This window comes from Zingiber officinale, chromosome 10B (genome assembly GCF_018446385.1).
Source record: "Zingiber officinale cultivar Zhangliang chromosome 10B, Zo_v1.1, whole genome shotgun sequence".
Lineage (NCBI taxonomy): Eukaryota > Viridiplantae > Streptophyta > Magnoliopsida > Zingiberales > Zingiberaceae > Zingiber > Zingiber officinale.
In genome coordinates this window covers 41,701,406-41,714,180 of record NC_056005.1, presented here as the reverse complement: position 1 = coordinate 41,714,180, position 12,775 = coordinate 41,701,406, and the positions used below count along the sequence as shown (strand labels likewise).

At 37.0% G+C, this 12,775-nt stretch overlaps 1 long non-coding RNA gene across 1 annotated transcript; it reads right to left on the bottom strand.

The window, feature by feature from the left end:
* Positions 1 to 1,520: 1,520 nt before the first annotated feature.
* Positions 1,521 to 2,511, bottom strand: LOC122030506. The gene is made up of 4 exons (XR_006125448.1): positions 2,154 to 2,511; positions 2,013 to 2,041; positions 1,780 to 1,928; positions 1,521 to 1,576 (listed from the first exon to the last, which is right to left on the bottom strand). It is a non-coding gene; the product is annotated as an uncharacterized LOC122030506 (long non-coding RNA).
* Between the last annotated feature and the right edge of the window lie 10,264 nt (positions 2,512 to 12,775).

The following is a 12,775-nucleotide window of genomic DNA, read 5'->3' as shown; positions in this document are numbered from 1 at the left end:
AATGTCCACTAATTAAGTGAGTTACTGACAACTCATTTAATTAATATCTAAGTCCAAGAGTAGTACCACTCAACCTTATTATCATGTCGGACTAAGTCCACCTGCAGGGTTTAACATGACAATCTTTATGAGCTCCTCTTGAGGACATTCTCAACCTAGTATCTCTAGGACACAGTTTCCTTCTATAATCAACAACACACACTATAAGTGATACCATTTCCCAACTTATCGGGCTTATTGATTCATCGAACTAAATCTCACCCATTGATAAATTAAAGAAATAAATATCAAATATATGTGCTTGTTATTATATCAGGATTAAGAGCACACACTTCTATAATAATCGAGGTCTTTGTTTCTTTATAAAATCAGTATAAAAGAAACGACCTCAAATGGTCCTACTCAATACACTCTAAGTGTACTAGTGTAATTATACAGTCAAGATAAACTAATACCTAATTACACTACGACCTTCTAATGGTTTGTTCCTTTCCATTTTGGTCGTGAGCTACTGTTTATAATTTATAAGGTACTGATAACATTATCTTCTGCATATGACACCACATGCTATGTTATCTACAATATAAATTAATTGAACAACTACAAACAAATGTAGATAAATTAACCAAATGTGATTCTTTATTCATAATGAATGTTTACAAAGCTTAGGCTTTCAGTATACACTCCAACACTGTATGCATGTCAAACATAGGTATCCAAACAATATGCAGCATATAAATACAGCAAACACAAACACAAGTAATAAATGCATCATGCATATGATGCCCATGTCATAGTCACCCCTGACGCCAGTCAGCCAACTCACAACCAAAAGTGGAACCGAGTGGGTAGGGCTGTGACGACCGTGCACTCTGCATCACTACTCCTGATGAGTGACCGAGTGGACGGGATGCTGTCGGAGTATACACATACTCCTACCCCAAATCATAAATGGGGGAGCGCAATGCTCTCATCTCCCGATACACTATGATGGGGAGGGATCTCTAACGTGCTACACGCTGCGTCACACTACCCCTGAGGGGACCAGCGGAGCACCGGAAGAGCAAACTGACGTGCTACTACGCTGCGTCACGCTACCCATGAGCGTCACAACGGAGCACCGAACAGTGATGAAACTGGTAATGTGCTCGATAATAATGGAGCAATCTATCACACAGCATGCAATCATGTGAATGGTGCATGACACTAAGCATGGTATTATACTAAACCGATCTATGGACATATAATGATGTGCACCATAGTGAACAAATCATATCAAAGTACACTGATCGAATAAGGTATCAAACCTAGGTCCTGAACATGGGAAACATGGTTATATCACTACCCCTATGAGCATGTGTAATCAGGTACATAACCACACGAAATGCAAAACATACAATCAATCAAGCAGGTAACAGGCAATCAGATAGTGATTAACTGAAACAAATGAGGAACATAATTAATGTAACTTGTTAATTTCATTACTATGCATATCAAAGATAATAAGTCAAAAGTACCCGCCTCCAATAAAAAAGGTCCAAACTGGTAGTCAAGATACGCGTCTCGCGTCAAAGTCCTGTGTCAAAAATAGAAATATATTTTATTTAGCTACAACTCTTCCAAATAGCTAAATAAAATCTCTAATCCTAAATTAGGGCAAAACCCTAATCATATAACCATCATTCTTCCCACAAGAATTAATCTACACATGATCATCTATCTAAAATAATTGAATCAAAATCATGACCTATAACATATATCAAATGCTCTACACCTTACCTTACTTCTCAGCTGCTCCTGTTACTCCACAGGCCAGGAAAGTTACTGCTGGACGAAGTAACTGTTGCTGGAAACAAGGTATACCACAGCAAAACCTCCTTGCTGAAATCTTCCCCACAGTGCACAACACTTGACTGGAATCCCCCTTACTGCTCCAATTAAGAACAGAAGATACAGATTCATCAAGGCAACATCAAGAAAACCTAATTGAGAAACTTACTGGTAGCACTAACCTTGACACCTTCTCCTTAAAAACCCTCAGCTGAAACAAAATTAGCCACAGTAGATTAAAAAAAACTAATCTTCCATATAACTGAAACTAAGCAAAGATTAATCCCTCCACAATAGAAACTAAAAATGAGATCATGACCTACCGCTATTCCAATCAGTGAGAGGAAGAACTCGGCATCTGGAAACTAGAGCACAGATCAAACTCGGCCGGCAAGGTGGCGTTGGGCACTGGGGTTCGGCACAGAGGAGGGAAGGGGAAATCGGGAAACAGAGGAGGGAGGACCGGCACTGCTCGTCGTCGGCTTTGTGAGTTGCGGCCGGCGGTGGATCTAGGGCACGGCTGGCGCAAGCGTCGCCGGCGCTTGGGAGAAGAGAAGAAGAAGTGGCGGCGGCGCTGCTCCGAGCGAGAAGAAGGCGACCAGGAGTTAGGGCATAATGAGGTCTGTTGGGGGAAGAAAAGAATAAGGGAAGAAGGGAGGAGGAGAACCGCCGAGTGGTTAGGGCACGGTCGCAACGGGGAAGGAAAAAGGGCGCACGGGTTTTCGGTGAGGAAGAGGAATGAAGGAAATGGCGGAGGAAAATAAGAAAAAGAATAAAAGAAAAAGGAAGAAAATCAAACATTTCCTCTTTAAAATAGGGTAGCCAAAACAGGCTTCCCCGGAGCCCCGTTTTTATCCCCGTTACCTTGTCCGTACGAGCTCCGAAAAATTCCCGAAAAATTTCCAAAAATTCTAAAAAATTCCCTTATTAATATTCGCCTATTTTCGGTATTTTACACAAAAACTAGGTCATCCACTATTGAACTAATTAATATTCCCTTAGTAGTGGATTCCATATTCTTCCATGCCTTATTGCCATAATATCTCGTCTATTCTGTGCAGTGAGACCATCTATAGGTTCTTTCATAACCTATTTTATAGCCTCAAGAACTTCTTTTTCCCCAAAAGTAGATTTCGTAGTTATCCTCATATAATTTCTTTCTATTACTGAGTCTAACTATGATATTCTTATTTGTCATAATCTAACATAAATAAATATATTATTTAGTATTCAGTGTAATTCATATGCATGCAATTTATGATTGACTCATTGTTAATTTGACTTGGTTTACAAAATCACGTGAAAACTATATTTCCACTCATCATTTGTATGATCAATTAAATCAACATTGATCAATACTATTACATACATCCCAACAAATGAAACTAATCATTATTCTAACATGATTACTTTAATTAAATGAACTAAACATTTAATAAAATAAATTAATCATTTATCATGTATCATGTATCATGTAGAGTAGTCAACATATGAATGAATATATCATTCACATAAACTTGTTGCATATTGTTAACATATAACAAACTGACATGAAATAAATAGACTAATACTACATAATGATAGTAATAATAATAGAACTTTAACAAACTAGATAGACTAACACCACTCCTATTAGGATAGACACTAGTGTAGTAACCAACATAATCCCCTTTAATCTGGACTTATTTGAGGCAATCTTAGATATACCAACTTTAAGATTTTTAATTTGATCTATCAACGAAACTTTTTTAGAATCCTCCTCAGATCTTCAGGATCCTTCTCAAATTCTTCAGGATCATACTCTAGGAACTCATGGTGAAGTAGTTCCACACACAACTATGCATATAAGATTTTCCCTTCAGAGAGCCTCCATATCTGGTGTGCTATCACCTTTGGATTCTCCGACAGTGAACGAACAATACCCAAATCCAATAATTATCTAGGATTAGAAACTCTTCTTGTTCGAATTTCTAGGACTGGTAATCATTTGTGCCATCTATAAATTGAAATTAAATAAGTCAGTACAAAACCAAATAACTAGTACAAAATTAACTTAATTCAATTTATACAGATATAGAACCAACATTATTAATCAAGAAAAATAATTCTTCTTGATTTTTAGAAGTCTAAATTGACTGACTCATTTGATCAGTCGATTGGGAATCCAGATCCTAAGCTCTATCCAATATCCTCGTTAGAACTAATCTAATTAGACAGGGATCTTCTATACCTTTATTTTGTTATAGTTTAATCTAAGTCCATTTAAGTCAATCTCTGACTTATTGATTAAACTTAAGTCCGTTTGATCAACCCAATGTTCATTGGATTAAGTATGATCCATTATAATAAATCTAATCTATTGATCAAATTTGACCCATAGAACAAATCTGGTCATTTGATCATATCTGATCCAAGCCCTATTAAATCAACCCAAATCGATTGTGTTTTGGATCAAACTAGTTCGATTAAACCAACTAATGGTTTGAACAAGATCGGAGTCTAATTGAACCATCATGATCTGATTAAATAAATCAATGATTTAAATTAAATCTAGGTATGATTGGACCAATTTAGTCTGGTTAAACCAACTAATAGTTTGAACTAGACCTGGGTCTGATTTGAATTAAAGTGGTTCAAACCAATTTAGTTTGGTTTAGTAAATCAGATTCATTTTAAGTCAAACCCAACCAATTAATTAAATCTAGGCTCAATTAATTAATTGATATGCCATACAATACAATAAAAACAAATTATGTTTTATTAATATGCATTTAACATGCATTAATAACCAATGTTATTTTGATTTTCATGAAACCACATTTTTTGCCCAACGCCAAAGTATGTTCGCTTCATTCGCCAAAGCCATGCCCACAAGCACGCCAATGTCGTTTCTACCGCCCCATGTAATGGTGAGGTTGCCGACTACTACAATCAACTGCCGATCTTCCAGCGCCGTTTCTAGCACTAGCTGGCCAAGGACACCTATGGCTATCCTCTTGACTTGGTCACTGGTGTTTACGACCGTTTCTACGTGACAAACATGTGGTCGGCAACAATCGCCGGTTCTTTTTCTTGGAGGGAACTTGTATTTCCCAACACCCGGTGATAGTGGTAAATCACGACACTATCGCAATTTCACTTTCGATGATAGCTTTGTTGGTGATTTCTTCGGTGATCAACATATGCATACTATTTGAACAAATCTAAAGGTATATTTGCATATATCTCTTGGCTTATCATTTTAGGAATTTCAATATAACAAATCTACGTATACCCTGTAGGTGGACTTAGTCCGACATGACGATAAGGTTGAGTAGTACTACTCTTGGACTAAGACATTAATTAAAATGAGTTTTCAGTAACTCAATTAATTAGTGGGCATCCGATATCTTAAACACAGGAAGATTAACACACTCATAATAAGAAGGAGCGCAAACTATAATTTGGGATTGGTGCGGTAGTTCAATAATAATTCTTTAGTGGAATGAATTATTATTGATGATATTAAGTTGGGTGATCGGGGCGAACACGGGAAGCTTAATTTCATCGGGAAACCAAAACCAATTCCTCCTCTCGGTCCCTATCGTAGCCTCTTGTATATAGAGAATTATATCCACCACATACCCACTTCTTACCCACCTTATACCAATCCTAATGGGGCCGTCCAAGCAAGCTTGGAACCCAAGCTTGGGCCGGCCAAAGTAATTAGGATGAGTAAGATGGTGCGGCCGACCCTAGCTTGAACCCAAGCTTGGTGTGGCCGGCCACATCATATTAAAAAGATTTTTTATTTGTTTAAAATCTTTCCTTATGTGGAAGCAATGATTTAAAAGAAGAGTTTAAAAATTAAATATTTCCTTTTATAGTTTTCTACAAAAGATTAAAAGAAAGATTAGATATCTTTCCTTATTTGTAGATTGAAAGGAGATTTTAATTTTAGAGATAACTTTTCTTTTTGGAAATCATCCACATGTTTTAAAAAAGAGATTTTATTTTAAAGAAATTTCCTTTTATAACCAACCATGAAGGGATAAATTATTAGAGAAATTTTATTTTTAAAATTTCTGGAAACAAATAAGGAAGTTTTAATTTTGTTTAAAACTTGTCTAATTTGGAAGCTCTTAAGGTGGCCGACCATATGGTTTAAGAAAAGGAATTTGATTTTAATTAATTAAATTTTCCTTTTCATGGCAAAGAAATTAAGGATGTTTTTATTTAAATTTTCCTTATTTTCCAAGACTAAGGATTATAAAAGAGGGGATAGGGGTGCCTTTATGGCTAAGAACTCTATTCTATTTTCCTCCCTCTCTTCCTTAGTGGTGGCCGGCCCTAGAGCTTCTTCTTCTCCTCTTCTCTTCTTCTTTAGTGGTTGGTTTCATCTCTCTCTTGGAGCTCTTGTTGGTGGTTGGTTCTAGCTAGGAGAAGAAAAAGAGAAAGGAGACTTTGTTTCTTGCATCCCTTGGAGCTTGGTGGTGGTGGCCGAACCTCTACATCCTTGGAGGAGTCTTGGTGGCCGAAACTTGTTGAAGAAGAAAGAAGGGCTTGGGTGGTTCTCGTCTCGGTAGATCGTCACTCATACGACGTCCGAGATAAGAAGAGGAATATGGTAAAAGATCAAGAGGTCGTTGTATATAAAGAAAGGTATAACTAGTAATTATTTTCTGCATTATACTAGTTTTTCTTTGTATGAATTCCAAACACAAGAGGCATATGATTCTAGAGTTTCGAATTTGTGATTTGAGTTTGTGTTTTTTTTTATTTTTCGAATTTGTGTTTCGATTGTTCTTTTTGGTTAAACCTAGAGTTATATAAGGAAATTAAATATTAGATTTCATTAAAAGGCTTTGTCTAGGAAGTGGTGGTTACTCCCATATCCAAGAAGGCCTAGTGCCTCACCATGTTTAACTTGGAAGCCGATTTTTGAATTTAATATTTAATTGAATTTATAACATAGGTGGATTTGGATCAATAATGTTAAGTATCGTTTGCGATCCATGTCTAAACCATTAAGAACAGATAAGTTAAATTTGGAATCAATAATGTTAAGTTCCATTTGCGATTCCGAATTTAATTTCTAAAGAACACAATAGGTTGTTAGGAAAGGTTCGACACTTGTACAAAATTTTTGTACAGTGCAACCGGTACGATCTTCCTAGGACCAATCAACATCTCCACCCACAAGGAGGTTTGAGCTAGTCGGAGCTTCCGGGAACTAATCCACCGATGGATTGAGGGATCGTCCTCCTTATGGATAGCCGTGGAGTAGGAACAATTTATCTTCGAACCACGTAAACGAACGTGTTAGCGGTTTACATTTCTTTCTTGTTTATATTTGTATTTGTATTTGTGTTTGTATTATTGTATTTCTACTTGTGCAACTGACAAATACGTAAGAAGCATTCGATTTGGGGGCGTCGTCTATCCAATCCCCCTTCTAGCCAGTCGACCGATCCTCTACAAGTGGTATCAGAGCCAAGGTCGCACTTCACTGGACTAACCGCCGAGAAGAGCAACACTTAGGAAGATGACCGACTTGATAGCACCTCCGAAGTTTGATGGAGGAGGCTTATGGGACATCACGTATTGGATGATGAAGATGGAGGTCTTCTTCGATACAGATTGGGACACTATGATGGTGATCAAGGAGCCATTCGTAGTCCCGAAAGAAAAGAAAGGGAAGAAGCTCCGACCACAATATTGGACGCAGGAGCAAACCTCAAGATCGGAGGCAAACAATAAGGTAATATCAATTTTAAGTGATATGTTGCCTTCTAATGTGTTAAGTGATATAGGTGAATATGAGAATGCCCACGAATTGTGGAGCAAAGTAAAGAAAGTTCTAGGGAAAGAACTTATACCTACACAAGAGGAGAAAAGATTTGAAGAAAGTGATGAAGTAGTCCAAGAAGAGAAGAAGGACCAATCGGATATGGAGATCAATTCAACATCAAAAGAGGAAGAGGAAGAGGAAGTGAATTCAGTCACATCCAAGGAGAAGGAAGATGAGGCATCATTCACATCCTCAAGAATTGAAGAAGATTCCAAGACAAGTGAAGAAGAAGAAGAAATCTTGGAAACCAACTTAGTGAGCATCTCCACCGAAGTCAAATCAAAGAACCATATTGTGTGCTTCGGTTGCAATGAGAAGGGACATTACAAGAGTAGATGTCCTTTGCTCAAGAAGGTAAAACCTAAACCCACTCAAATTATTTTAGATACTAATGTGAGTTGTAGAAATGATGGTGCCAAGAAGAAGAAGGAGAAGAAGCACATTAGATGCTTCACGTGTGGTGAAATAGGGCACTACCACACAAAAATGCCCAAGGAAGGGAGAACTCAAGAAGTTGGAGCAATTGAAGAAATGAGAGAAGAAGAAGAAGAGGAGCTCGAGTCTAGGGGGAGCTTCAAGGGTAAGGGAGGTATACCCTAACTTGAAATGTAATTCAAATTCTTATGTTCCCATGCATGCTAGGAGAAATGACTTTGATTATCATTGTATGCCCATGCAAAATTTTAAATTTAAATATGATGATAATAATAGGGTAAATGTCGATCATAACCCTAGGTGACCTATGCATGAGAGACTTAGGAAAGTTAAATTCTCATTACCTAAGGAGAAGAAGGCAATAGAGAACCAAGGCATTAATCCTAAGAAGGAGAGACATATGCCCAGAAAGGGTAGGTCTAGCAATGTCCATGGTGGACATGTTGACTCTAGGTTTAGAAACCTAGAAAGGGAAAATCAAGCCTTGAAGGTAAAGCTTGATAAATTGGAGAAAACCCTGGCTAGATTCACGGTTGGATCTAAAGGGTTAAGTATGGTGTTGGGTAGCCAAAGATCCAATAATGATAGATCGGGTTTGGGATACCGATCTAGTGTCTCCAAGGCTAAGGGAAAGTCTTATACTAGGGTTGCATATGACTATAGCAAGGAGAAGTCAATAAATGGCAAGAGAAAGCCATTTAAAGGTAAGGAGAAGTTAACCAAGGACAAGGTGTCCAAGGTTAAAAAGCTTAGGTTTGTAGGCTAAGTGTCACCGGAGGTGCACCGATGTGGCCTAGCAATTGTGGATGAGTCACATAGGGAGGTGACTAAGGTTAAGAGCTCTACGAGGAGCTCAAAGAGTCAATTTGAGACCCATGACAAATGGATCTCAAGTGGGTACTACTTGGGGTCTAAAGAAGCCATGGAGTGTGCCAAATGGTTTGGAGACGGACTTGAGTTTCAAACCTAGGGATTTGGCACACATGATTTGTGTTTCATGCAAGAAATATGATATTTGGGGTCATATAGCATGATAATTGATTTTGGATGTATAGATACCATATAAACCAATGCTAGGGATGTATTATGAGTTGTTATGGGCAAATACATCAAGAGGAAGCCAAAATTAGGACTTTAGGTCAAGGTTCAATTGAACCATTTAGCCAGTTTTGGATTTTATGTCAATCTTAGGATTGGTGATAGATATATTTTGTAATGTATTTTTTCTAAGTAGACACTATTAAAACAGACCTCTCCACAAAATTTGGAAATTTTTGGAGGTCTGTGGAATTTCTAGAACATTTTTAAAGTTGGTCAGAAAAGGCTAATTTTTTCAGAAATAGGGTACCAGTCGACTGGTACAGATACTAGTCGACTGGTAACAATATTTTTGAGCACAGAATATCTCTGTAAGCTCATTTTTTTTATACCAGTCGACTGGTGCCGATATCAGTCGATTGGTAACAGTAGATTTCGAACACAGAATGCTTATATGTGTTGATTTCAATAGGGGTAGTCGATGGGTACCAAGGGGCAGTCGACTGATACCAGCCTGATATTGTTTGCAGTGTCGTTCTTGACCACGTCAACTCGTTTAGATGTATGAGATCCATGGGAGATAAATACATGAGTTTAGGGTCAGTTTGGACGACAAGTTTTCAATAATTGGGATATTATTGGAGAGCTTTTTGGATGTTAGGCAAAGGGGGAGAAGTAAGGTTTAGTTGGGAAAACCTTAAGTACCTTTGCGTAGGGGGAGCCTTGTGATAGGTTCTTAAATATATTTGTGGTAAAATCCTAGCTCATTGGGGAGTTTAGGTGTAGAGGGAGCCTTCGGATAGGTTCCAATGCATGTTGCATTTTGTTTTGCCAGTGTAAGTCCAAGTGTGTAGCCTTTGTTAGGATGTATACTAAAAGCCTAGCATTTGGTATAAATATTTATCTAGAAATAAGAATCACATTGGTCAAATGTCTACATTTATGATAAATGTAGTTGTTCAATTAATTTATATTGTAGATAACATGATGTGTGGTGTCACATACAGAGGATCATGTTATCAGTACCTTATAAATTATAAACAGTAGCTCACGACCAAGATGGAAAGGAACAAACCATTGGAAGGTCATAGTGTAATTAGGTATTAATTTATCTTAATTATATAATTACACTAGTACACTTAGAGTGTATTGAGTAGGACCATTAGAGGTCGTTTCTTTTATACTGACTTTATAAAGGAACAAAGACCTCAGTTATTATGGAAGTGTGTGCTCTTAATCCTAATATAATAACAAGCACATATATTTGATATTTATTTCTTTAATTTATCAATGAGTGAGATTTAGTTCGATAAATCAATAAGCCCGATAAGTTGGGAAATGATATCACTTATAGTGTGTGTTGTTGATTATAGAAGGAAACTATGTCCTAGTAATATAGGTTGAGAATGCCCCCAAGAGGAGCTCATAAGGATTGTCATGTTAAACCCTGCAGGTGGACTTAATCCGACATGATAATAAGGTTGAGTGGTACTACTCTTGGACTAAGATATTAATTAAGTGAGTTGTCAGTAATTCATTTAATTAGTGGACATTCATTATCTTAAACACAGGGAGACTAATACACTCATAATAAGAAGGAGCCCAAAAATATAATTTGGGATTGGTGCGGTAGTTCAATAATAGTTCTCTAGTGGAATGAATTATTATTGATAAAATTAAGTTGTGTGTTCGAGGCGAACACGGGATGCTTAATTTTATCGGGAGACCAAAACCAATTCCTCCTCTCGGTCCCTATCGTAGCCTCTTAATTATAGAGTACTATATCATCCTATACCCACCTTCTTACCCATCCTATAGGGGCCGACCAAACTAGCTTGGAGACCAAGCTAGGGCCGGCCATGGCTTGGTTCATGGGTGAATTCATATGGTCGGCCCTAGTTTGAACTCAAGCTTAGGTGGCCGGCCCTATTAAAATAAAAAGGAATTTTAATTTTAAAATTTTCTTATGTGGATAACATGATTTAAAAGAGAGTTTAAAATTTTAAATTTTTCCTTTTATAAGATTCTACAAAAGATTAAGAGAAGAGCTAAATCTCTTTCCTTATTTGTAGATTAAAAGGTTGATTTTAATTTTGGTAAAAACTTTCCTTTCAATCATGTTCATGATTTAAAAGAGAGTTTAAAAAATTAAATATTCTCTTTTATAAGTATCTACAAAAGATTAAGAAAAGATTTGATATCTTTCCTTATTTGTAGATTAAAAGAGATTTTAATTTTTAGAGATAACTTTCTTTTTATCCACATGTTTAAAAAAAAAAATTTAATTTCCTTTTTATAATCAACCATGAAGGGAAAAATTATTGGAGAAATTTTTATAAATTTTCGGAAGCAAATAAGGAAACTTTAATTTGTGTTTAAAATTTTTATTTGCTTAGAGATTTGAATGTGGCCGGCCATGATATGTGAGAAAAGGAATTTGATTTTAATTAATTAAATTTTCTTTTTCATGGTAAAGGAATTAAGGAAATTTTTATTAAAATTTCTTTATTTGCCAAGACCAAGGATTATAAAAGAGGAGGTAGAGGTGCCTTCATAGCTAAGATCTCTATTCTATTTTTCCTCTCTTTTCTCCTTGGGTGTGGCCGGCCCCTTCTTTTTCCTCTCCTCTCCTTTGTGTGGCCGAAACCTTCTCTTGGTGGAGATAGCTTTGGTGGCCGGATCTGAGAAGGAGAAGAAGGAGAGAAAAGAAGCCTCTTTTCTAGCATCCCTTGGAGCATTGGTGGTGGTTGAATCTCTTCATCCTTAGAGGTGCTCTTGTTGTGGCTGAACCTTGCAAGGAGGAGAAGAAGGTGCTTTGGTGGTTTCTCATCTCGGAAGATCGTTGCCCACACAACGTCCGAGGTTAGAAGAGGAATACGGTAGAAGACCTAGAGGTCTTTTTGCTTGCAAAAGAAAAAGTATACTAGTATTTAATTTCCGCATCATACTAGTTTTATTTCTTTGTAAAAATACCAAATACAAGAGGCATGCGATTCTAATTTTTCGAATTAGTTTTCGATGTTGTGTTCTTTTATTTTTCTTTTCCTTGTGATTCGATTGTTCCTTTTGGTTAACCTAGAGTTATTTAAGGAAATTAAATATTAGCTTTCCTTAAAAGGCTTTGTCTAGGCGGTGGTGGTTGCTCCCATATCCAAGAAGGTCATGTGCCTCACCATGCAGTCCTGGAAGCCAATTTTGGAAATTAATATTTAATGGAATTAATAACATAGGTAGATTTGGATCAAACGTGTTAAGTTTCGCAGGAGATCCAAGTCTAAACCTAAAAGAACAAATAAGTTAAACTTAGGATCAAACGTGTAAAGTTCCGCAGGCGTTCCAAGTTTAATTTAAAAGAACACATGGTAGCTAGGAAAAGGTTCAGACCTTTGTACAAAAATTTTTGTACAGAAGAACCATTAGGCTTTCCGAGTAGCAACCAACAGCCTTGGGAACGTAAGTCCATTTGGCGATGTAAGTCCAAGTGTGTAGTCTTGGCAACGTAAGTCCATTGTTTCTTTTCAGCATATTTATTTGCTATTATGTTTTCCCTAACTTAAACGTATTACCAAACATCAAAAAGGGGGAGATTGTTGGAGCAATCCCAATGGTCCGTGTGATCACGTGTTTTGGTGTTTGGGCAAA